At 57.0% G+C, this 22,338-nt stretch overlaps 1 pseudogene across 1 annotated transcript in view; it reads left to right on the top strand.

Moving 5' to 3' along the window:
- The window catches only part of LOC115834114, a 66,732-nt pseudogene that overhangs the window by 35,117 nt on the left and 9,277 nt on the right, over positions 1–22,338 (top strand). Inside the window, exons 4-6 of the transcript XR_004029198.1 lie at positions 1,899–1,994; positions 2,153–2,227; positions 16,627–16,700. The product of XR_004029198.1 is annotated as an inositol polyphosphate-5-phosphatase A-like (transcript). The remainder of the gene's footprint in view (positions 1–1,898; positions 1,995–2,152; positions 2,228–16,626; positions 16,701–22,338) is intronic.

The following is a 22,338-nucleotide window of genomic DNA, read 5'->3' as shown; positions in this document are numbered from 1 at the left end:
GCCCAGGGGTGTCCTCCTGAGCCCTGTCTCTGAGCCCCTGCCAGCGCCCGGGGCACTGCAGTGCTCCTCAGCAGCACCAGCTCCCAAGGGCCCTTCCAGGGAGAAATTTTTAAAGCCAAAGTTACTTTTGGTGCAGTCGTCATTTTATAAAACAAAAATCATATATTATTAAAAGAACAGAGGTATAGGCCAGGTGCAGCTGCTCACACATGTAATCCTAGCACTTTGGGAGGCTGAAATGGGACAATCGCTTGAACCCAGGGGTTCCCTGGGCAACGTAGTGGACCCTGTCTCTACAAAAATTTAGAAAATTAGCTGGGCATGGTGGTGCATACCTACAGTCCCAGCTACTCGAGGGGCTGAGGTGGGAGAATCACTTGAGCCCAGGAGGTCAAGGTTAAAACGAGCCTTGATCACGCCACTGCGCTCTGGCCTGGATGGCAGATCAAGATCCTGTCTGCAAAAAAAATTTTTTTTATTAAAAACAAGCTTGATTGAGGTATAATTTACACACAAACTATAATCCAATTCTAGACTATCCCTCCAGCCCCCGCCCCAGTCATTTCCCTCCCAGCCCCCGCAGTCTCCTTGCTGCCTCTGTCTCTCCGACTTCGCCATGTCTGGGTATTTTGCGTAAATGGAATCTACGGTCTGTGGCCTTTTGTGTAAGGCAGCAGCTGCGCCCTCCTCCACCCACACCAGCGATGCAGAAGCGCCGGTGCCTCTGTCTGCGGTGAGCACGGGCCCTCGCTGTCCACACGGAGCTTTGATTTCTCCCAGATGTGGGTCTCACACTTCCCTTGTTCGGTGAGGTCCTAGGCATTCTTGTTTTCATGACTTCTGCCAAGCTCGGAGGGCTCAGTGCCCACAAGGCCCCTGTGTCGGGGCCGGGGGCACCCCGTGGCCATTCCACCCAGGGAGGGGTCTCCAGCTCTCTTACCTTTAGGGACTGACCCTCAGTGACCATTCCCTGCATTGTACTGAGGTTAAGACGAGAAGAATTTTCAAAACAGGCCTCAATGTAGTCCTTCGCAGTGATCTGTGCCGGCTGTCGGCCAGCCAGGACGGTGCCTCCTGGAGCAGCTCAGCCATGCAGTATGGGAGAGAGGTCAGCACTCACTCAGCCTCCCTCTCCTCTGCTGCCCAGACGACTGCCCCTTCCCGTAGCTGGTCAGGCCAGTGAGCATCCACGGGCACCAGAGGCTGCAACCCTCACCCTGCAGCACTCCTGCCCCAGCCCCTGTCCTTGGTCCTCCTGGTCGGTGTGATCTCTGGGACCCTGGTGGGAGCCCGAGCCGCTCTTTGGTCCTGTCCACCTGCCTCTGGGCCCCTGCCCACCCCAGCCTGCGCCCCGGGGACTGGTTTGAGCCCATTAACACCACAAAGCAGGCATGTGACCTCAGCCGTCCCTCCCACGTCGGCTTCACCAGATGAGCCTGTTGAGACTGTTCCCGGTCAAGCCGCCTGCAGCCCTTGCCCGTTGTCACAGTCGAACAGCTCTCGAGGGGGTTCAGGGATGGGCGAGAGCGAGCGGGAGGAGGCCGGCCATGTGCCCCCGCAGGCACCCTCTGTGCTGTTCTCAGCACTGCTGTGCCTTCAGAGCCTGCTAGTCTTCCTCTGGCTTTTGCCCCAAAGCAGCTCTGTGGGCAGCAGCAGTTCCGGGGTGGCCTGACGGTTGCAGCCACGCTTTGTTAGGGAGCAGCCGGCCTCAGGCCCTTCGCACATGTGAGCGTCGGCTATTGTGGGAGTGGCCCCTGACCCCAGGTGTGGAAATCTGGGTGTGCCACAGCTGCTGTCTGGAACCAGCCATCCCATCCCACTGACTCGGGGTGTCGGGTGACGCTGCCATGGGCAGGTAGGCCCCCCTGGGACTTATCTCCATTGCTGTCTTTCTGCAGACGCTCTGCACAAAAGCCACCATGCAGACGGTCCGGGCCGCCGACACCAATGAAGTGGTGAAGCTCATATTTCGTGAGTCGGACAACGACCGGAAGGTGAGCGGGGCCTGTGACTGGGCGGGTGACACATAGGGCCTGCGCGGGACTCTGCAGCTTCCCTCAGAGCCACCCTGCCTGCCTGGGGCGGTGGGGGCCGGGGGACACGCACGAGGCTGGGGGAGCTCAGGTGCTCATGGGCTACTCTGACTTCACAGGTTATGCTCCAGTTAGAAAAGAAACTCTTCGACTACTTCAACCAGGAGGTTTTCCGAGACAACAATGGCACCGCGGTGAGTTTGTGGTCTGATGTGGTGGCTCCCCCGTCCTGGGACACCCATGCCCCCAGGCCTTCCCATTACCTCTGCTTACCTGGGACCACCCTGCCTTGTCCCTGCCACCTCCAGGGCTCAGTTCTGAGCCGGTACAAGGCAGACTGCTGGGGACCCATATTGGGTGCGTCCTGCACCCCGGGCCAGGTTGGGTGGAGGCTCCGTGTCACTGTCCTGTCCACGGGCAGCATGACGCTCAACCCATCAGCTTCAGAGACCCCCACGTGTGCGAGGGGAGATGCTGGTGCTGTGGGGTGGGGAGGAAACCCCCTTGTCTCAGAGTGAACCGGCGGGGCCTCCGGCCTCGCTCTGAAGTGGGAGACTGAAGGGAGCAGGTTCCTCACACTCCCGTCACTCAGCTTGCTGTGTGTGGGTCTGTGTGTGAGCACGCGTGTGTGCGCTAGTGCGTGCGTGTGCACATGTGCACGTGAGTGCGTATCTGCCTCTTTGGGGTGGGTGTGCCGCTGTGTGTCCATGAGCATGTGTGTAAACAAGTGCGTGTCGGTGGGAACGTGGGGCTCAGGTCAGTCCACGGAGAGGTGGCCCCGGCTGCTGGACCTGCTGTCGGTTTTGAAATCGTGAGTCTTCTGTTAGAGGGATCAGTGTAGGCGAGTGCTGAGGGGCGGCCTACACACTCTCTTTACAATTTTTATTTTTTATTGTGGTCTACTTTTGTCCCATTTTTAATGTATTTACAAATGTTTATCAGCGCAAAGAACCAGGAACCACGCAGCAGCTGGCTGGGGCCCATGTGCGGCCTCGGCTGATTTCTGTAAACACGCCCACTGTGGTGATTCTAAGCCACACGTGATGCCACGTGCAACAAGCCAGTGTCCAAGATCTGGAAATCTCGGCATTGGTTCCTAGGGCTGTCCCAAGCCAGCTGAGGTTCCCCCGGCGCTGCGTCAGGGCAGGCGGCCCCTGTCCTCAGGAAGCTGTCTGGGGAGTGGCCGTGGGAGAGGTGAGGGAGCACAGGCGGGTGGACCCAGGCCCGTGCAGCTGCGTTCACATCCTAGCATCCTGGGCCAGCCAGGTGTCCGTGCCTCAGTTTCCCCTCATGGGGTTTGGGGGCTTATGGGTCAGTGCATGCAAAGTGCTTAGGGAGAGCTGGGCCCTCTCAGTGCCAGACAGAGGGGCACACCCAGCCCAGCGGACACTGCCAGCCCCAAGTCCCAGGCCCAGAACCTCCACTCCAGGACTGCATTCGCTGCCTCCCCAACAGCCCCCAGACCTCATGCTCCTGTCCTCTCGGGAAGTCACTTCTGCCTCCTGCCCCTCATCAACCCAGAGCCCGAGGCTCCCGTGACGCCCACACCTCCGTGGTGCCTGGGCCTCCTGTGCCCCTCCCTCTCACCTGCTGCAGGAGCCCATGGCCCCTTCCCCCACTGGGGTTGGGTCAGGCCTTGGTGTCCTGTCCCCACACAGCCCCATTGGCCTGGGCAAGCCTAAGATCTCCTCCCCTTCTCTCCATCCAGGCAGGCTGGGTTTCCTCCTGTCCGTCTGTGGGAGGCACTGGGTGCTCTCCACAGCTCCACCACCTGTACCTGGTGGAGCCCCCTCCCCCTCTCCTTCTCAAGCCTCCAGGGCCTGGTGGGGCGGCCTGCCTGTGGCTCCCGCTGCCCTTCTCTGGCTCTTCCTGCGGGACTCTGGACTCCAGGGTGCTTCCAGCTGCGGGACACTCCCGGGTGGCGCATCCCGGCCTCGTCAGTGGGGAGCAGGGAGAACCTGGGGAGCACAGGTGTCTGGGTGGAGGCAGGTGCTCAGGAGGTGTCTGGGTGGAGGCAGGTGCCCAGGAGGTGTCTGGGTGGAGGTTGGTACCCAGGAACTGTCTGGGTAGAGGCGGGTGCCCAGGAAGTGTCTGCATGAAGGGGGTTGCCCAGGTGTCTGGGTAGAGGTGGGTGCCCAGGAGGTGTCTGGGTGGAGGCGGGTGCCCAGGAGGTGTCTGGGTGGAGGCGGGTGCCCAGGAGGTGTCTGGGTGGAGGTGGGTGCCCAGGAGGTGTCTGGGTGGAGGCGGGTGCCCAGGAGGGAGACAGGGCTGCTATCCTCAAAGCTGCATGGCTGCCAGAGCTTGGAGGAGGTGCTTTCGGGGTCCCTAGCAGAGCTGGCTCCTCAGTGCCAGGGGGGCGAAGTCTCCAGGGACCTTGCACAGGTCGCGAAAAAGTGGAGGGTCCCTTGGAGGAGGATGCCAGGGCAGCCAAGGGAGATGGAATGTTCTAGAAGGAGCAAGGAGACAGGGAAGAGGGAGGCTCCCTCAGCCACAGGTAGGGTGGTGGCGGGAGACAGGTCCCAGCCGGGGCTGCGTGGAGTAGGGTGCGGCGTGGAGGGGCGTGTGACGTGGAGGGGGGTGTGGCATGGAGGGGGCTGTGGCGTGGAGGGGGGCGTGGCATGGAGAGGGGTGCAGTGTGGAGTGGCAAGGTGTGGAGGGGGGCGCGGCGTGGAGGGGGCGCGGCGTGGAGGGGGGCGCGGCGTGGAGGGGGGCGCGGCGTGGAGGGGCGCGGCGTGGAGGGGCGCGGCGTGGAGGGGGCGGCGTGGAGGGGCGCGGCGTGGAGGGGGCGGCGTGGAGAGGATGGGGCGTGGAGGGGTGCGGCGTGGAGGGTGCGGCGTGGAGGGCGCGCGGCGTGGAGGGGGCTGCGGCGTGGAGGGGGTGGCGTGGAGGGGTACGTCTAGAGCATCTGGGAGCGATTATCTTTAATGTGGGTCCAAAGTCCTCCTTTTCTCTCAGCATTTTGACACAGAGCATGCCCCTGCCGTCGGCAGCCACCATACCGTACATACTTTTGGATTTGATTTGGAATGAAAACACGCTGTGGGGTTGAAGCCGTGCGAGGCACCCCGTGTGATTGTGGAGGCCTCGCGCACTGTGTCGATACGTCCGGAGTCCCATGCGGAAAGGCGGCCTGAGCTCAGGAGGCGCGTTCTGAGGCTGTTTCTCATGAGAAGAGCAGATGATGGCTCGGCATTGCTGTCCTGCTACTCAAATCCTCTCTGCTCGGTGCCTGGGACGACGGCGCCTTCGGGAACGCCCCGTGGGTTCCTGCTGACCCGGGTGCCCTCGCACTTGCCTGAGGTGCCGGCACACCGAGTCAGTCGTGCCCAGAAATTGGGAGTTGTCCCCATCGACGGAGGGTCAAGGTGGTGGGACGGGGAGCCTGGGGAGATAATCCCATCTCCACCGTGCGGTTAAACACACAGCACCGCAGCCACGGAGAGCAGACTCTCCGTCCGCAGGATGGATGTGCCTGCGCCGGTCGCAGCCCCAAGTCCATCGTATCCTTCATCAACCGCCGGTCTTGTACCCGTCTGACAGAAATTTAATTCAAGCTGGCTCCTGAAAATAATTATTGTATTTTAAGAGTAGTAATCATTGGCCGGGACATGATTGAATGTGTCCATGCCTATTGACTTTTCCTATGATTTATAGCTTTGTTTAGTCGATATTCCCATCGAGATTGTATAATTAATTATAAGTGTGGCTGTCAGGGCTGCAGGATGGAGTGCCCTGGTGAGGATTTGGAGAGATTAAATTTTCCGTGGCTGTCCCAGGGCCTGGCTTGGGAGTTTCCGCAGCGCCGGCCTCTTGGAGGGAGGTGTTTTCTGTGTGTTTAGCAACCGCTGTAGCCTCAGGTGCATTGATTTTCTGTGCCTCGCTCCTTTATCAGCGCCAGTGTCTCTGCAGAAGCGGCGTGAGCCGTGGCCGGGACAGCTCCTGACAGATGCGCAGCTCAGCCTCTGCTTTGTCATTGTCCACACGGCCCTGCCTGCCTTCACTTTGTAATGAAGAAGAATGTGGGAGACCATGCGAAATTGGTGATCATGTTTGTGAAAAATCTCAGAGAGATACAAATTATCAATTCAACAGCAGCGCGTGCAGTTTCTAATCAGGAACCTCTTCCGTCTGGTATTTTGTTCCAGCCGCAGCAGGGGCCCTCACCCACGTCATTCCGGGGGCAACAGCCCCCATGCCGGCCATGCAGGGCGAGGCTCCTTCCAACTTCTCAGAGCCAGTGGCTGAGCAGGGACACGCCGGGACCCTCCCGCCACACGGGATCCCCCAGCCACACGGCCGCCATGGTCCCTGAGCAGCTTTGCGTTTGTATCACGGTCGTGCGTACCTCTGCCTCCCCTGTAGGTGGGAAGGCCCGTGGGGTAAAGACCACGTGTTTGGAGTGTCTGGCACAGTGCCGATGCAGGAGCAGCACGGTGAGCCCGTGTCCGATGAGGATGGAGGCAGGCCTAGGCCAGGACGCCTCTGTCAGGAGGACAGCCTCACGAGTGAGCGACGGGGATTCCCAGCCGGGCTGCCCTGGGGTTTTCTCTCAGGCACCAGGCTAAGGGCTGGTCAGTGTGTGGGGGTGAGCGCGTATGGGCCTGGGGGCATCACAGTGGACAGAGGACAGCCTGGGGCCCTCACCCCTCCACCCGCTGGCTCCAGTACCGTTTAAGCAGCTTGAAGGTTCAAGTTCATTTCAAACCACACACAAATTTCCTTTTATTTTTGCTTTGCACTGCCAAAACTGGGGGCCTGCTAACTCAGAAGACAGGGTGGGAAAGTGGCATTGGTCCATTGTGCAGTCCTGAAACATCATCACCCAGGCAGGACGCTGGCCGAGGAATCCCATTCAGTCCCCATGGGAAGGAGGGGGCCCCTGGCCACCAAAAACTTGGGGCAGCCCCAGCCTGCTCCTTCTTCTTGGAGTTTTCCAGCTTCCCCACAACTTGCCTTGGAGTTGTGCTTATTGGAGTGTGTGTGAGCGTGTGTGCGCAGGCATGTGTGTGAACAGACATATGCATGTGAGCCTGTATGAGTATGCATGAGTGTTTGTGCATATGCATGTGAATGGGCAAGTGCATGTATGTGCAGGCATGCGTGCGGACGTGTGTGAGCAGGCATATGCATGTGAGCCTGTATGAGTATGCGTGTGTGTGATCGTATGCGTGTGATCGTCTGTGCATATGCATGTGAGCAAACGTGAGCTGGCGTGTGAGCAGGTGTGTCAGCATGTGTGTGAGAGCAAGCGTATGCATATGTGTGTGAGCATGTGAGCAGGCATATGCACGAGTGGGTGTGCATGTGTGTGTGTGAGCAGGCGTGTGCATCCATAAGCGTGTGTGGGCGGGCATGTGCATGTGAGCCTGTGTGTGTGTGAGAGCGTGTGTGCATATGCATTTGAGTGGGTGTGTGAGCATGTGTGTGAGAGCAGGCATATGCATATGAGCAGGTGTGTGCGTGTATGTGTGTGAGCAGGTGTGTGCATGTGAGTGGGTGTGTGTGTGGGGGGGTTGCTTTTTAGTTAGAAAGTTTAGGCAGACCCTAGCGGCAGCAGCTGAGGCCTGAGGGAGAGGCCGTGGCCACCCAGGAGCAGGTGCTGACCCCAGAGGAGGCTCCAGGGGCCTGACACAGCTCTGCAGGTCTCTCTTGGAGACTGAGGAAGACTGGGGAAGACTGGGGAGTGTTCAGTGGTGACAGTGAAGCCATCCCCTGCAGTCCAGCCGTACACGTATCCAGACACAAACGTTCGGCACATGTACCTGGCATACACAGCCCTCAGAGATAGGTCCAGGCACACCTGTGCACACGCCAGTGTGGAGTCGCCTCTGCCTGGGCCCCAAGGAGGCATCTGCTCGTAGGGACCCCGTCATTGGGTGGTCAGATTTGCAGCTCAGAAGTAAAGATGGCAACACACTCAGAATCCGCCTGGCCTGGAATTCCTCGGCCTGGTCAGGAATTGAAGAACAAAGCGTGTGTGGTGTGTGTGTGTGGGGGCAATGTGTGTGTACACATGTGTGTGCATGTACATGTGTGCACTCGTGTGGTGTATGTATGTGTGTACATGTGTGCACTCATGTGTGGTATATGTATGTGTGTACACGTGTGCACTCGTGTGTGTGGTGTGTATGTATGTGTGTGTGCACTAGTGTATGTGGTGTGTGTATGTGCATGTGTGCACTCCTGTGGTGTATATGCATGTGTGTGTACACGTGTGCACTTGTGTGTGTGGTGTATGCATGTGCATGTGTGTGTGTACCTGTATGCACTTGTGTGTGTGTGTGTGTGTGTGTGTATACAGTCATGTCACATAATGTCATTTCAGTCAACAGACCACATGTGTGACTAAGGTTCGATAATCTGATGATGGGGCTGAAAGCTTCCTCTCGCTGTGTGATGTAACCGTTGTGACATCACCGTGTGGTGGCACTGGTGTGAAGGAGCCACTGCGCTGCCAGCCATGGGAGAGTCTGGCACACGCAGGGATGCCCAGCGCATCGTACTTTAGAGCGACAAAAAACAACTGTGTTGCTGGTGTCTGCGTTTCCTCCCCCACACTTCTTACCATGACTGTAATGCACTCCTTCTACTGAATTAAAAAAAGGTACCTGTAAACAGTCTCAGGCAGGTCCTTCAGGCAGGTCCACCGAGAAGAAGGCGATGTTATCACAGGAGGTGAGGCTCCATGCGGGTGATTGCCCCTGAGGGTCTTTCCGTGGACGCAGAGGCGGCCGAGAGGAACGTCGATGATCCTGACCCTGTGTGGGCCTAGGCATGCCTGTGTCGTCTTCATTTTTATCAAAAAATGTTTTCAGATTTTGAAATATTAAACATAAAGATTAGGCAAAAAGTTTATAGAATATATAAACAGAATATTTTATACAGCTATACAATGTGTTTTAAGCTAAATATTATTTGACAAAAGTGAAAAAGTTGAAAAATGTTAAAGTTTGTAAAGTAAAAAAGTTACAATAAGTTAAGATTAACTTATTACGAGAAAATACATTTCAGTACATTCTGTTACTCTCAGCGTCTCAGCGCTCGGTATTTATAAAGTCTGACGTTCTGTTACTCTCAGAGCTGGGCATTTCTAAAGTCTGCAGTGCACAGTTGATCCCAGGCCTTCCTGCTCACCCCTGCCCGCTCACCAGCTCACCCTGAGCCCTTTCCAGCCTGCCAGCTCCCTGGCAGGGGCTCCACGCAGGTGCACCCTTGTTCTTCTTTAGACCATGTTTTTACTGTTCCCTGTCTATGTTTAGATACGTTCAGATGCGCAGGTACTTACACTGTGTTACTGCCGCCTGCAGTGTTCAGTACAGTGACCTGCTGTGCAGGTCTGCAGCTTTGGAGCCACAGGCCCCACCATACAGCCCAGGCATGGAGCGTACACGCGCTGTGATGTCCCACAACAAAATTACCTAAGGATGCGTTTCTCAGACCGTATCCCCGTCGTCACGTGACACATGACTGTGTGTGTGCAGAACCCTTGCCAAACAACCTGGATGGATGACTTGGTGGCTGTTGAGGGCTGGGCCACAGCAGAGCAAAGAGGCTGGAAAGCCAAGCCCCATAGCCCAGTGCGATGTCATGGGTCCCCGGCTGACCCCACAGCCCAGCGCCATGGTGTGGGTCCCTGGCTGACCCCACAGGCCAGTGTGATGTCGTGGGTCCCCGGCTGACCCCACTGCACAGTGCGATGATGTGGGTCCCCGGCTGACCCCACAGGCCAGTGCGATGTCGTGGGTCCCCGGCTGACCCCACTGCACAGTGCGATGATGTGGGTCCCCGGCTGACCCCACTGCACAGTGCGATGTCGTGGGTCCCCGGCTGACCCCACTGCACAGTGCGATGATGTGGGTCCCTGGCTGATCCCACGGGCCAGTGTGATGTCGTGGGTCCCCGGCTGACCCCACTGCACAGTGCGATGATGTGGGTCCCCGGCTGACCCCACTGCACAGTGCGATGGTGTGGGTCCCCGGCTGACCCCACTGCACAGTGCGATGATGTGGGTCCCTGGCTGACCCCACTGCACAGTGCGATGGTGTGGGTCCCCGGCTGATCCCACGGGCCAGTACGATGATGTGGGTCCCTGGCTGACCCCACAGCACAGCACCAGGGTGTGGGTCCCCAGCTGACCCTAGCTCGGCTGTTTTCCTATTGTCCTGGACTGTCTTATCTGTGGGCAGGGGCTGAGGAAGGACCCCCAGAGCTGGTGAAAAGCCTTAGACCGTCCTTTGTCTCCTCCCATGAGGAGCGCGAGGCCGGGAGCTGCTATCCGTGGATGTGGGCCACGTGGGGTCTCCCATGGTTGTGGGACTCTCCCATGGTGTCCAGTGGCCCTGTCTCTTGAGGGTCGGGTTTCGTCACTTGGAGTCAGACCCCGTTCCTCCTGAGCAGGATTGGAAACTGGGTTTTTCATTTTTCTGCCATCACGTTTCCCTGTCAGTGCAAATCATTGGTTCAGCCAACAGTGATACTGAACCTTGTTTACGGTTAGGGTGAGGAGTTGCAGAGACTTCTCTCCCCGAAGGTGGAGCTCTGATTTCCAGAGAACTGTGCATGGTATTCTTCTGACTGAGGCCCTGAGTGTGCAGCAGGTCAGTGTGGCCCCGGCCGCAGTGAGGACGTGCCCGTCCACACACTCGGAGCCCCCCAGGGACCAGCAGTGTCCTGGGCGAGGGTCTCTCCAGCCGTGAGTGTACAGAGGAGCGTCGGGGGTCTTATACCCTGAGGCGCCTCATGGCCTGTGCCCAGACAAGAAGCTGCAGCCACACTCCGTGACTTCCGCCTCAGGAACTTCCGAAGGGTGCACAGGCCTGGAGTGCTTCAGAAACACCTGAGCCTGGGATTTCCGGCTTCCAGAACCTGCACCGACAGGTGTTAGGGGCTGCCTGGGGCTTCGTTCGCTGCTGTGCTGCGGTAGCCAGAGGGGCCCAGCATCAGAAGTTCCAGTAGGTGGGGCTCCATGTCGGGGTGTGTCCCTGGGCACCCCATTCCTGCTAACATCGATGCTCTTGGGAAGGGAGGTGGGTGGGGGCTCACAGGGGTGTCTGGCTACAGTGAATAGTCTTGTGTCCTGTGGCCCGGCGTCCTCCTCACCCTGCAGGAGCCCCAGCCGTAAGCATCAGTGACCCCTTGCCCTGCAGGAGCCCCAGCCCCATGCCCACGCCAGCCCACGGAGGTAGCCCTGGCATCCTCAGAGCCCCCCGGCCCCGTTCAGAGCCCCCAGGGCCTGTTCTCCCTATTCTTGTTCACGTGCCCCTTGATGCGCAGTCCCTTGCTCACTGTGCCTGGTGCATTCACCAGGCTGGGGATACTCAGGGCCGCGGCCTCACGACTTCAGTGCTCAGCCACGCAGCACCGTGCTCACAGACCCCACGCCGTGGACCCTGGCGGCCAGAGGCAGCGATGACCCACCCGGAGCGATAGCCACACTGCGCAGGAAGCCGAGGGCTCTGCTCTCTGAAGCGAAACGAATTCATGTCGGCCAAGAGCTCCAGCTGCTCGCTCCCTCTGCGCACACGCCCAGCCTCTGCAGCACCCGCTGCTTCTAGGAGGTGGAGCAGCCCCAGCAGCCTCAGGCCCTCAGAGGCCCATGTGGGAAGGCACAGCCAGAGGCCCGGCTGCAGCCCAGGCAGGCGCCGGCCAGCACCGAGGATCGGGGTGCTGAGGGCTTGAGGGGTGCTAGTGGTTGCTGGAGCCAGAGCCAGGGTCGGATGCTTTGCCGCACGCCTGCGAGGGACGGTGGTCCTTCTGGGCTCCAGAATTCCCTGAGTGCTCCGTGAGAGCTGTGTGCCCGCCGTGAGCAGAGCCCTCACTGCAAGAGGCCATCTGTGCCCCTGCACTTTGGTGTCGTCCAGGACTGTGCCCCCCACAGCTGTGAAAGCTCTGGGGTCACTGCAGAAGGCTGGAGGAATGCCGATCCGGGATGACTTCATCAAGGATGTGGCATCGGAGGGCCCCGCACAGCAGAGCCGTCGTTCTGGCTCACCTGAGTGGGAGCTTTGCCGAGGACTCTCCTTTCCTCTGTGCCCATCTCTGTTACAGGTGACTGTGGCGCAGCATGTGCTTCCTCATGACGCCCAGGCCCCTCTCTCCTGCAGCCCAGGTCAAGGCAGGCGGCCGCTCAGTTTTCCATCTGCACAGCCGGGCCTGTCCTTCCTGGGCGGTCCTTTGTCCACTGTCTTCCTGAGGGGAGTTTGAGGAGAAGCCCCAGGTCTAACTCTGTGGCAGACAGGCCCGCCGCCCTGCATCTCGGGACGCAGCAGGCAGTGTTTCCACTATAAGTGTGGGGAGAGGGACCCACTTTCAGAGAAAGAATTTGGCATCTGGTGAGAGCATCTCGTTTCCAGGGGGGATTTCAGAGAGTTTGCATCTGCATAATATAAATACACACTTGGCAAAAGCAAAACACAAAGCCAGGCTCTTTGGATTCTTAGACTAAAGATGTGTTGGGACCACCAGGCTTCGTGCCGCGTCTGGTTCGACCTCGACTCCCTGGTGTGCTCTGCAGAGGTCATGGCGTCTTTGGGTGCCACATGCCCGTCTCTGGGTGGCACAGGCCCCTGAGAGTGCTATGAACTTGCATCTCCAGCTTTTCAAGTTTTACTGGAGTGTCATCAAGGCAGTAACTTGATGTGAGAAAGAAAGCAAATGCCTAGATTGTCTGGAGACCACACGCTGGGAATGGGAAAGGCACCGCGGTGCACTGCGGGGGCGTGTGTTCATTTGACAACCCTCTAGGTGCCTGCTCTGAGCCAGGCCCTGCTCTGGGTTAACAAGACAGACAGACACATCCCTGCCATGGAGCTCTGGGGGTGGCAGGTGAGCAGCACAGTGGGGCGGGGCCTGGGGACAGCACGGTGGGGCGGAGCCTGGGGACAGCACGGTGGGGCAGAGCCCGGGGACAGCACGGTGGGGCGGAGCCTGGGGACAGCACGGTGGGGCGGAGCCTGGGGGTGCCATGAGGAGGCTTGCTGAGAACAGCCGTGAGCAGTCACCCCAGGTGACTCCAAGCTGTGGGAGACCAGTGCAGTGCAGGGACCCAGTGGGTCACTTTGGAGGGCAGGTCCACATTCATTGTAACAACTAAAAAAATTCCCAAAAATCAAGACCCACCAAAGACGATCTTATAGTCACAAACTGTGAACCACATAGGGACACATTCCACAGATAGCAAGACTCCAGAGGTACAACAAAGGCAGGGCAGACCCTCAATAATGCCAAATCATTGAATAATTGATACAAATTATAAAATAATATTGTAAATTATTAAAAGCATGACAGAATTAGAAACGTAAGTACCACACTACGAAAAAATCCCAACAGATTAAAAAAATGTAGGACTTGTAGAAGTATTACCATTAAAATTAAAAGCTCCGGGGATGAATTAAGTGCTGGAGTAGACACGGCTGGAGAAGGGATTGAGGAATGGGATGGCAGGCCTGGGGAACAGCCCAGAATGCAGCACAGAAACATGGCAGGATGGGACAGGAGGATCAGGGGCTGGGAGAGGAGGGAAGATCCCAGCGCTCACACCGTGAGGGTCACAAGGGGCACACTGGAGAGTCGATGGCTGGGTGTCTTCCAGAATTATCCAAGACATAAACCTCAGAAGCATGGTGAGTCCTGAGCAGGAGGAACAGAAGTAAATCCACACACAGACCCGTCAGAGTGAAACAGTGGAACATCGAACATGAAGAGAAGATTTTTAAAGCAATGTGGGAAAAATGTCCTATTACCTACAAGAATGTAAGTGGCAATGGGTTTCCAGAACAACCACAAAAATACACACCAGGAGAAGTGGAGGCATTCAGTCAAAGAGCTGGTGGAAAACCCCACCCACACACTTAGAGTTCTCTCAGCAGCCAACTCAGCCTTCAGAACGCTGGCCACCATAAAGACAGTACCCCACAATGGAGAGACGCAGCCCCACCAGCAGGTCCCACAGAGAACCAGGAGTAGCTGAGCTTCTGGAGCAGGGTGGGATGAAGAAGGAAGAAGAACATTTGTGTAAAGCTTAAAAACGTAGGCTAAGGCGAGCTGCTTTTTGTGGACTCATGCATGGCGGTAATATAAAAACATACTTGGGGCTGGGCGCAGTAGAACACTTCGGGGGCCGAGGCAGGAGGATTGCTTGAGGCCAGGAGTCTCAGACAAGCCAGGGCAATGTGGCAAGACCCCGTCTTTACAAAAAATAAAGACTTGGCGGGAGTGGTGGCACACGCCTGTAATTCCAGCTGCTCGGGAGGCTGAGGCAGGAGAATCACTTGAGCCCAGGAGGCAGAGGTTGCAGTGAGCCGAGATCACACCACTGCACTCCAGCCCGGGTGACAGAGGGAGACTCTGTCTCAATAAATAAATAAATTAAATAAATAGATAAATAAATAAATAACTTAAAAACCATACTTGGGATTCTTGAAAGGTCTGAGTTATATTGGGAAGAATGAGAGGGTTTGGTGGTGCAGGGGAGATCTGATCCCTTCCTGCCAGTGCCTTCCTGAAATCTCAAAATGTGTTGTATCGTAGAGATTCAGGGAACCTGCCATCAGCATTTTGATGAAAGCCACTGGATGGCAATGACTCCTTTCCGACTCTCAGCAGATCTCATAGATGCTCCTGGGCAGGACTTAGGGAAATCTGGGCTCCTAGGCTCATAGCTGGTGCCTGCAGAGCCAAGAACCGCATGGCACCTAGTGGCTGGCAGCCTCCCTGCTGCCTCCTCACCTCCACACCTGAGAAGCCAGCGGGGCCCACACTGGGACTGGGGACCCTGCTGCATCTCTGAAGTGGGGGAGCCTTAGACTTAAGCTCCAGAATGACCTAGAGATGATGTGTGTTTAAAGGCCTGTGTATGAATGTATCTGAGTAAATGCCTGCATGCAAACACACACATGCCTGCACACACGTAAACACATGCCTGCATGCAAACACACACACCTGCATACACATAAACACATGCCTGCATGCAGACACACACATGCCTGTGCACAGATAAACATGTGCCTGCATGCAAACACACATATGCCTGTGTATGCATAAACATGTGCCTGCATGCACATACATGTCTGCATGCAAACACACATGCCTGTGCACACATAAACACGTGCCTGCCTGCATGCAAACACACATGCCTGCACACGCATAAACGTGCCTGTATGCAAACACACATATGCCTGTGTATGCACAAACACGTACCTGCATGCACACACATGCCTGCATGCACACATATGCCTGCATAGGCATAAACGCGTGCATGCATGCAAACACACACATGCCCATGCACGCATAAACACGTGCCTGCATGCAAACACACACATGCCCGTGCATGCATAAACACATGCCTGCATGCAAACACACACATGCCTGTGCATGCATAAACACATGCCTGCATGCAAACACACACATGCCTGCATACACATAAACACACATGTGTAGGATTGGTCCAGAGCCCATGCCCCTACTCTGCCTTTGAGGAGGGGCATCTGTCTCCCGAGGCCTCTGCTGCATCCCCACCCCACTTAGGAGCTGACTTGGGGCCCTTCCCAGAGGCTGTGGGTGCTGGAGGGAGGGAGTTGCTCCCTGGAAGGGGAACTGGAGCTGTACCCTCTTAGGAGGCAGGAGGCAGCAGGGCTGTGAATGCCTGTGCTCCAGGCAGGAGGCCTGGGCCAGTGGCTCAGGTAGCAGCCTGGCACAGGGTAATGACTGTGTGCACAAGGCCGCTGATTGCCCGTTTCAGGGATGATGGACGAGGTCACAGGAAGAGCCGGGATATGGTGTGGTTTTGAGGGAGCTCTAGCTCAATGCCATGCCCTGCACAGCTGTGGAGACATGACTAATGAATAGCACCGGAGAGGGTGTGCGTGGTGACCGCTCAGAAACATGGCTGGGCTGGGCCAGTCCTGCAGGGGTGGGAGGGTGTGTGTGGTGACTGCTCAGGAACACGGCCGGGGCCAGTCCTGCAGGGGTGGGAGGGTGTGTGTGGTGACCGTTCAGAAACACGGCCGGGCCGGGCCAGTCCTGCAGGGGTGGGAGGCAATGCCGCCTGGGGCTTTTGGAAGAGTCTCAGGGGGCAAGGCCATTTGCTGCCTCCCGTGCATGTGGGAATGAGTTTTGCCCCGAGCTGCTGCCAGAATCTCACCAGTGTGCACCTTGGGGCCATTTTCCCTGATCTGTTCTCACAAAGCTGACATTGCTTACTCTGCAGGTTACTTGACACTCTGGGCAGGACAGGAGCTGTGTTCCTTGTGCTAGGGGAGCCAGCCCTAGGGAGGAGAGGCCGAGAGGGGCTCCTGCTGGGGCTGCCACGGCAGTGCCCGAGGCCACGAGTGCTTCTCTGGCGTCCCCAACAGAGAAAGGTCTCTGGGCGGGCAGAGCACGCCTGTAACGGGCAGCACAGGTCCCACTGTCTGCAGCAGAGGCAGGCAGACACCAGAGCCTGCTGGCACCACAGAGCTTTCTGGTGGCAGATGTGGTGGCTCTGGGAAGGGCAAATGTCACACCGAGCATTCGAGTGTCCCAGGTGCACACAGACACACTTGCCCCAGCGAGGAAAACCAATGTGACTTTATTTTCTGCTCTTTCATTTCTTTAGCTCTTGGAGTTTGACAAGGAGTTGTCTGTCTTTAAGGACAGACTGTATGAACTGGACATCTCGTTCCCTCCCAGGTAAGGAACATGCTGTTTGCTGGATGAACCCGGCCGGGAAGGCGGCGTCTCCACCCTCCCAGTCTCTGGTGCATCTGCGTGTCTGTGTGTGCCAGTGTGTGCTGGGCATGAGTGTGTGCATTCTGTGTGCATCCGGAGTGTGCATACCATACCTGTGTGTACACGTGTGTGTTGTGCATCTGTGTGTGAACGTGTGTGCACATGTGCATGAGTGTGTGTGTGCATATGTGTGTCTGTGCACGTGTGCACCTGTGCATCTGTGTGTGCACGTGTGTCTGCACATGTGCATCTGTGTGTGCACGAGTGTGTGTTCTTGTGTGCATAGTGTTTTTGTGTGTGCACATGTATTTGTGTGTCCTGCACTTGTGTGCGAACTGCACCTTCTCCTGCCCTTTTCATGACATGAAGAAAGCAAGCAGCTGAGAATAATAAGTAATTCTGTTATCTTTTTTCAAAAAAGGTTTTTTCCAATATGCAAAATATGTTCTTATCAGACTTGCACACGAGGGGCCCATGGGGACTGTGTGTTATGGATCTTTCTGGGAATATCGGGGCCTCCAAATGCAGTGTGTCCACGTGGGTGTGGATGTGTTTAAGGTATGCGTGTGTGGGTGCCTGGGTTTGAATGTGCGGATGTTGCGTGGGTGTCCATGTGTGTGCAGACCTGGTGCAGATGTGCATGGGGCGTGCATTACACAGTTGTGGATATGTGTGCACAAGGTGTGCTTGCGTACATGGTTGCATATGTGAGCATGAGTGAGAATGTGTGTGACGTGTGTGTGCATAGGGCTTATGCATGTGGCTGTGTGTTCCACGGATGTGTGTGCACGTGTGTGTGTTCACGCGTGGAGATGTGTGCCTGGGTGTGGATGTTTGTGTGCCTTTTTATGCAGATTTGCTGGCACAGAGCAGTTCTCACTGTTGGAAGCCGCAGGGGACTTCCACTGGCAGATGTGGACTTTGCCTCTCAGCTAGGAGCAAGAGTGGGAGCCAGAGGATGCGGCCTCAGGGAGCTTGGGGACACAGGCTTTCCTGAAGCCAGAGGCAGTGCTGAGGGCTGAGCCTTGAAAGTGACAGAGCACTTTGGTGTCCAGGGGAAGTTTTTGGAGAGGTTGGAGGAGCCTCCAGAAGGCGGTGGCCCAGGTCTCTTGCCCTCCTCACGAGCTTCTTCCTGTTCTGCAAAGACACCGAGCCTCCCTGCCAGGCATGCCAGCCTCATCCTGCAGGAGGTGCAGGAAGCCCCAGGGGATCTCAGGTCAACACCCCTCTTCCTGGAGGGCTCCCCCATCCTGCTTGGATTTAAAGTCTGACTGCTGGACACACAGGCCCCCAGAGAGCCCCTCGTGCCCAGTGGCATTCCAGAAAGATCCGTGGACCCCAACCCTCAGCGTTCCCAGGTACCCACGCACCCAGTGGCATTCCAGAACCATGGACCCCGACCCTCAGTGTTCCCAGGTGCCCACGCAGGCCGGGCTTGCTCTTCGGCATTTGGCTGGGTGAGATCGGCTTCCGCTTTCTCACTGCTTCTGCCCTGGCGGGGGGTCCCGAGTGCCTCTGCATGCCAGGCTCGTCCACCTGCCGCCTCACACTCTTCCCCGTGCAGCTCCGCACCTGTCAGGACACGTTGGCCTTCCTGTGCTTTCCCGAAGGCTGCCAGGGCTCTGAGGCCGTGGGGAGGCGTCCTTGCCACGGCCTGGCCCCTGAGGCCTGTGTCTGACCCAGCTCCTCAGAAGCTGGGAGCCGAGCCGCCATCTGCACCTGCTGGTCTGGCAGCGTCTCCTTCCCGCGGTGGCTCCCGGTTTTCAGAATCGTTTCATAGTTTTTGCTGTTGTTGTTTGAGTGAACGCATTGCAAACCGGCCGAGTAGCCAAATGCATTGTCCCGTCACTGCCTCCCAGTCCCCACCCCGGTTTTGGGTGGAGGTGAGCTCACCGCCTTGGAGTGGCTTGAGGCACCTTGTCAGCATTGGTGGGCAGGACCCTCTCGCAGGCAGTAGACACTGCATGGGGAGAGCCCGCACCTGCTGACCCAGAGAGGAGACAACATTCCTAGCGCAAAGCTCAGGAACAGCCGTGCCCGGGACGTTGGTGCGCACGCTGGCAGAGTGACGCCAGGAAACGTGTCATTGGCGGATGGGTCTGAAGACCAGCAGGGTCTTCTCTTGCAAAGATGGTTGCCACTGATCCCATGGATGAATAGAACTGTGCTCTGAATGAATTGTAACTGAATGCTGTCATTTTGCCAGAAAAGGTGCTAATATTTCAGACATTTATACAGCCCTCAATTTTTGTCCTTAACTAAAAGCACAGTTCTTCCTCATGCCTTCTTTAGGGACAGCCACAAAAGTGACCTGTTTGAGGTGGTCAGGAGCAGGAGGGTGAGCAGGCGGGAAGGAAGCTGGCCCGACCTTGGGCTGCCTCTGCCTCCGCATAAAGAACTCTCCCGGGCGGGACCCTGAGCTGTAAGATGGTGCCTTCGGGCCAGGACAGCACCCAGGATACAGCCTCCCAAAGGCCTTTCATGCCATGCGCTATTTCCATTGGGTGTAACGTGTTAAAGCTCTACATGTGTGCTTAGAATTACTGGGGGACAAGGGACCCATATTGGCAGGGATGAGTCTCGCCCACCCTGGTCTCTGGAAACCAGGAGGCTGTGAGTGGATGCGGGGTCAGATGGCGTCAGCCCTTAGTGGTGAGCAGGGGCGGCGGTGGGCTTTCTGCACCCAGCATTGGTCTGCCTGGCTCCCTAGAAGCCAAGGCCCTCCGGGCAGGATTGTGGTGTGCGCCTCAACAGCAGCCCTGCAGCCCCCACCCCGTAGCTCCCCCGACCCCGTAGCTCCTGATACGCGTGGCTCCCGGTACAGCCCAGGCTCAGGTGGCGGCGATTTGGACACCCCAGCGGTAGCATGGAGCTGCCGCCTTTTTGCGCATCCTAGCTAGAAGTGAATTTCTAATTTTTAGTTTAACTTTGAGAATTAACCGTCATTAACTCTAAGATAAAGAGATTTAAGATGGCCCCGCAGTGGCCATTCCACTGGCGTGACAGCCCAACGTTTCCAGGCGTTAGCATTTCTCACGAAACCCTGTGTAGAACAGGGCTGGCGAGGGCAGCGCCTCTGGAACCAGAGTCCCAGCTCTACCCCTGACACTGCAGAGTTGGGCACATCGCTCACCCGTCGTGGCCTCAGCGTCCGCCCTCAAGATGGTGTCGTCTCCTCTGGGCAGGCTGAGCCTTCAGGCCCAGGCCTGCCCGACAGTACCCACCCCCAGGTCAGCCCCTCTGCAGCCAGAGAGCCGGACGCTCCCAAGTCGCTGCAGTGTCGCCGGCCATCGGGTGGCTCCTGTCGCAGCTTCCGGAATGTGGGGGTCACTGCGCTTCCTCGCGGAGGCCGTGGTGCTACGCATAGTCAGCTGGGGTTTGGCTCTTCCTCTTTGTCTGTGGACGCTGAGCGTATGGAGGATGGGAACTGTCAGTCCGTTGCCTGGAGGCTCCCTGTGTCTGTGGAATCCTTATGTAGTGAAGAGACTGCATCACTCTATTTATTAAGAAGAAAACCACATGCCACCATCGAAACGGCCCCGCAGAGCCTCGCTGGCCGCCCCAGTGGCCTGGCCACTTCCCTCTTCCAGCTAATGAAGACCCCGGAGCTTTTGTCCATGTGGGTTCCATCTATGGGTCATTGCCATCCGTTTTTAAATATTTATTAGTTCGTTTTAAAAATAACAACAATTACATGTTTACATAAGTAACATTTTTGTGAAAAAAGTACCAGTGCACGGGGAGGTCTTCTTCTGCCAGGGCGTGATCTGGCGGCCGCACACACAGGTCCCGGGAAATCCCAGCCACCCAGGGTGTGGGAGTCTCGATGTGGCACGTCTGGCACCCAGTGCATGCAGCACCTTCCTCGGAACGGCAGAGCTCAGCAGAGGAGTCTCTGTGGCGGGACGCCACCAGCCTCTGGGACGAATATGTTTTCCAGCACCCTCGGGTCTTCTTGAAGGCTTAAATTTGTCATTGGCAGCAAATAGCATCCGCTGCTGCTGGAAGAGGCAGGCTCGTCCACCCTTCTGCAGAAAATGCCTGTTAACCACCAAGGTCTAAGTTACCGCAGCCTGTCTGTCAATCTTTCTGGCAAAATGTGGTGCCCGTGAAAACAAGCAGCTGCTTTAGCTGGCGACTCAGATGCAGGCACGCTCCCCTGAGAGACGAGGGCCGTGTCGTGTCGTCCCTCTGGGCAGAGGGCTCCCTGGAGGCCTCATCTCATCCCACCCAGCCCAAGACCCCATCTCCCAGGCCTGAGGTTCAACACAAGGAATCATTTCTCCTGCTTCCCTCGTAAGTGAAAATAGCTTTTTGTTTAGTGCTGAGGGATTGACCCTGGGAGAGACCCTGCCCAGCACGGCCCGGCCTCTGCCTGGTTCCCACACCGGCGCCAGCAGTTTTACCACCTTGGGCAGCGTTTGCCACGTCCGTGCAACACCAGCTCCGTGAAATCAGTGAATGTCACCTTAGTGTCCTTGTCAATGTAGATATCCCCTCTCAGACTGCTGCAGGGGTTCCAGGGACCCACAGGGGGCCACATGCCAACTCCAGAACTGCCCAAAACTTGGAAGTATCCCCAGTGCCCATGAAGAGTGGGACGGACACTCCACACTGACACGGAGGCCACGGCAGCCACCCGTGAAGAGTGGGACGGACACTCAGCACTGACACGGCGGCCCCGGCAGCCACCCCGTGAAGAGTGGGACGGACACTCAGCACTGAGCCACCGCTGCACACAGCTCCACAAGTGAGTTTAAAGCCGGGTTGCACAGGTGGAGACGAGGCCCTGGGACTCCACAGGGTGCCCTTACTGCAGGCGGGGAATCACCTCCCTCTGCCCTTCCCGGTGGAGGCCTCTGGGCTGTGGGCCCACACAGGGTGCGGTGGGCTGGCGAACACCCATGTCCCATGTGCACTTGGCCTTGTGTGTGCCTTACTGTGAAGTGAAGTTTACTAAAATAAATGGAAAAATTTAGAAGTTCTATCACTACCCGTCAAACTTTTCAAAGTTTTTATCATATTCAGAGCACATCAAATGGGAAAAAATAACTCCTTCCCAAAGGAAGATTGACTCTCAGAGGTGGGAAAGGGATGTTTTCATTGAACAAACAATTACTGAGCAAGATCAAGTTTTAGCTTTTGAAAAAGACAAAAATATACGCAACGCAGGAATGAACTGCCCAGACAAGTCCAGCCAGAGGTGGTCGCTCTTTAATGGACACGTATGTTTTTAAATTAGGGATTAGGAGGCCCCTTTCAAACTTTCTGTGGGCCATGATTTACGTTCTCCTGTCTTTAGATGTGTATTTATAGTGTAATAATTATCTAGCAAAATGAGCTGTATTGCCTGCAAGCTGGGTGCTCAGGAGGGAGCGAGGCCGCCCATCCACCTGGTGGTCACAAACCCTGGCTACCTGCGGCTCATACAGACTGTGGGACCTGTGCCGAGGGGGAGGACAGTGAGGGAACCCGACCCACGGAAAAGGCCTGCCAAGGGCTCTGGTCACCCCCAAGAGCTTTGTCCCTCAAGATGTGGGCAAGGGGCGCACCCGGGACAGCCTCCTGCTCTGTTGCCCAGGCTGGAGTGCAGTGGTGA

Source organism: Nomascus leucogenys, unplaced genomic scaffold, assembly GCF_006542625.1.
Source record: "Nomascus leucogenys isolate Asia unplaced genomic scaffold, Asia_NLE_v1 000437F_82043_qpd_obj, whole genome shotgun sequence".
NCBI classification, from domain to species: Eukaryota; Metazoa; Chordata; class Mammalia; order Primates; family Hylobatidae; genus Nomascus; species Nomascus leucogenys.
This window is presented reverse-complemented; position numbering and strand designations above follow the sequence as displayed.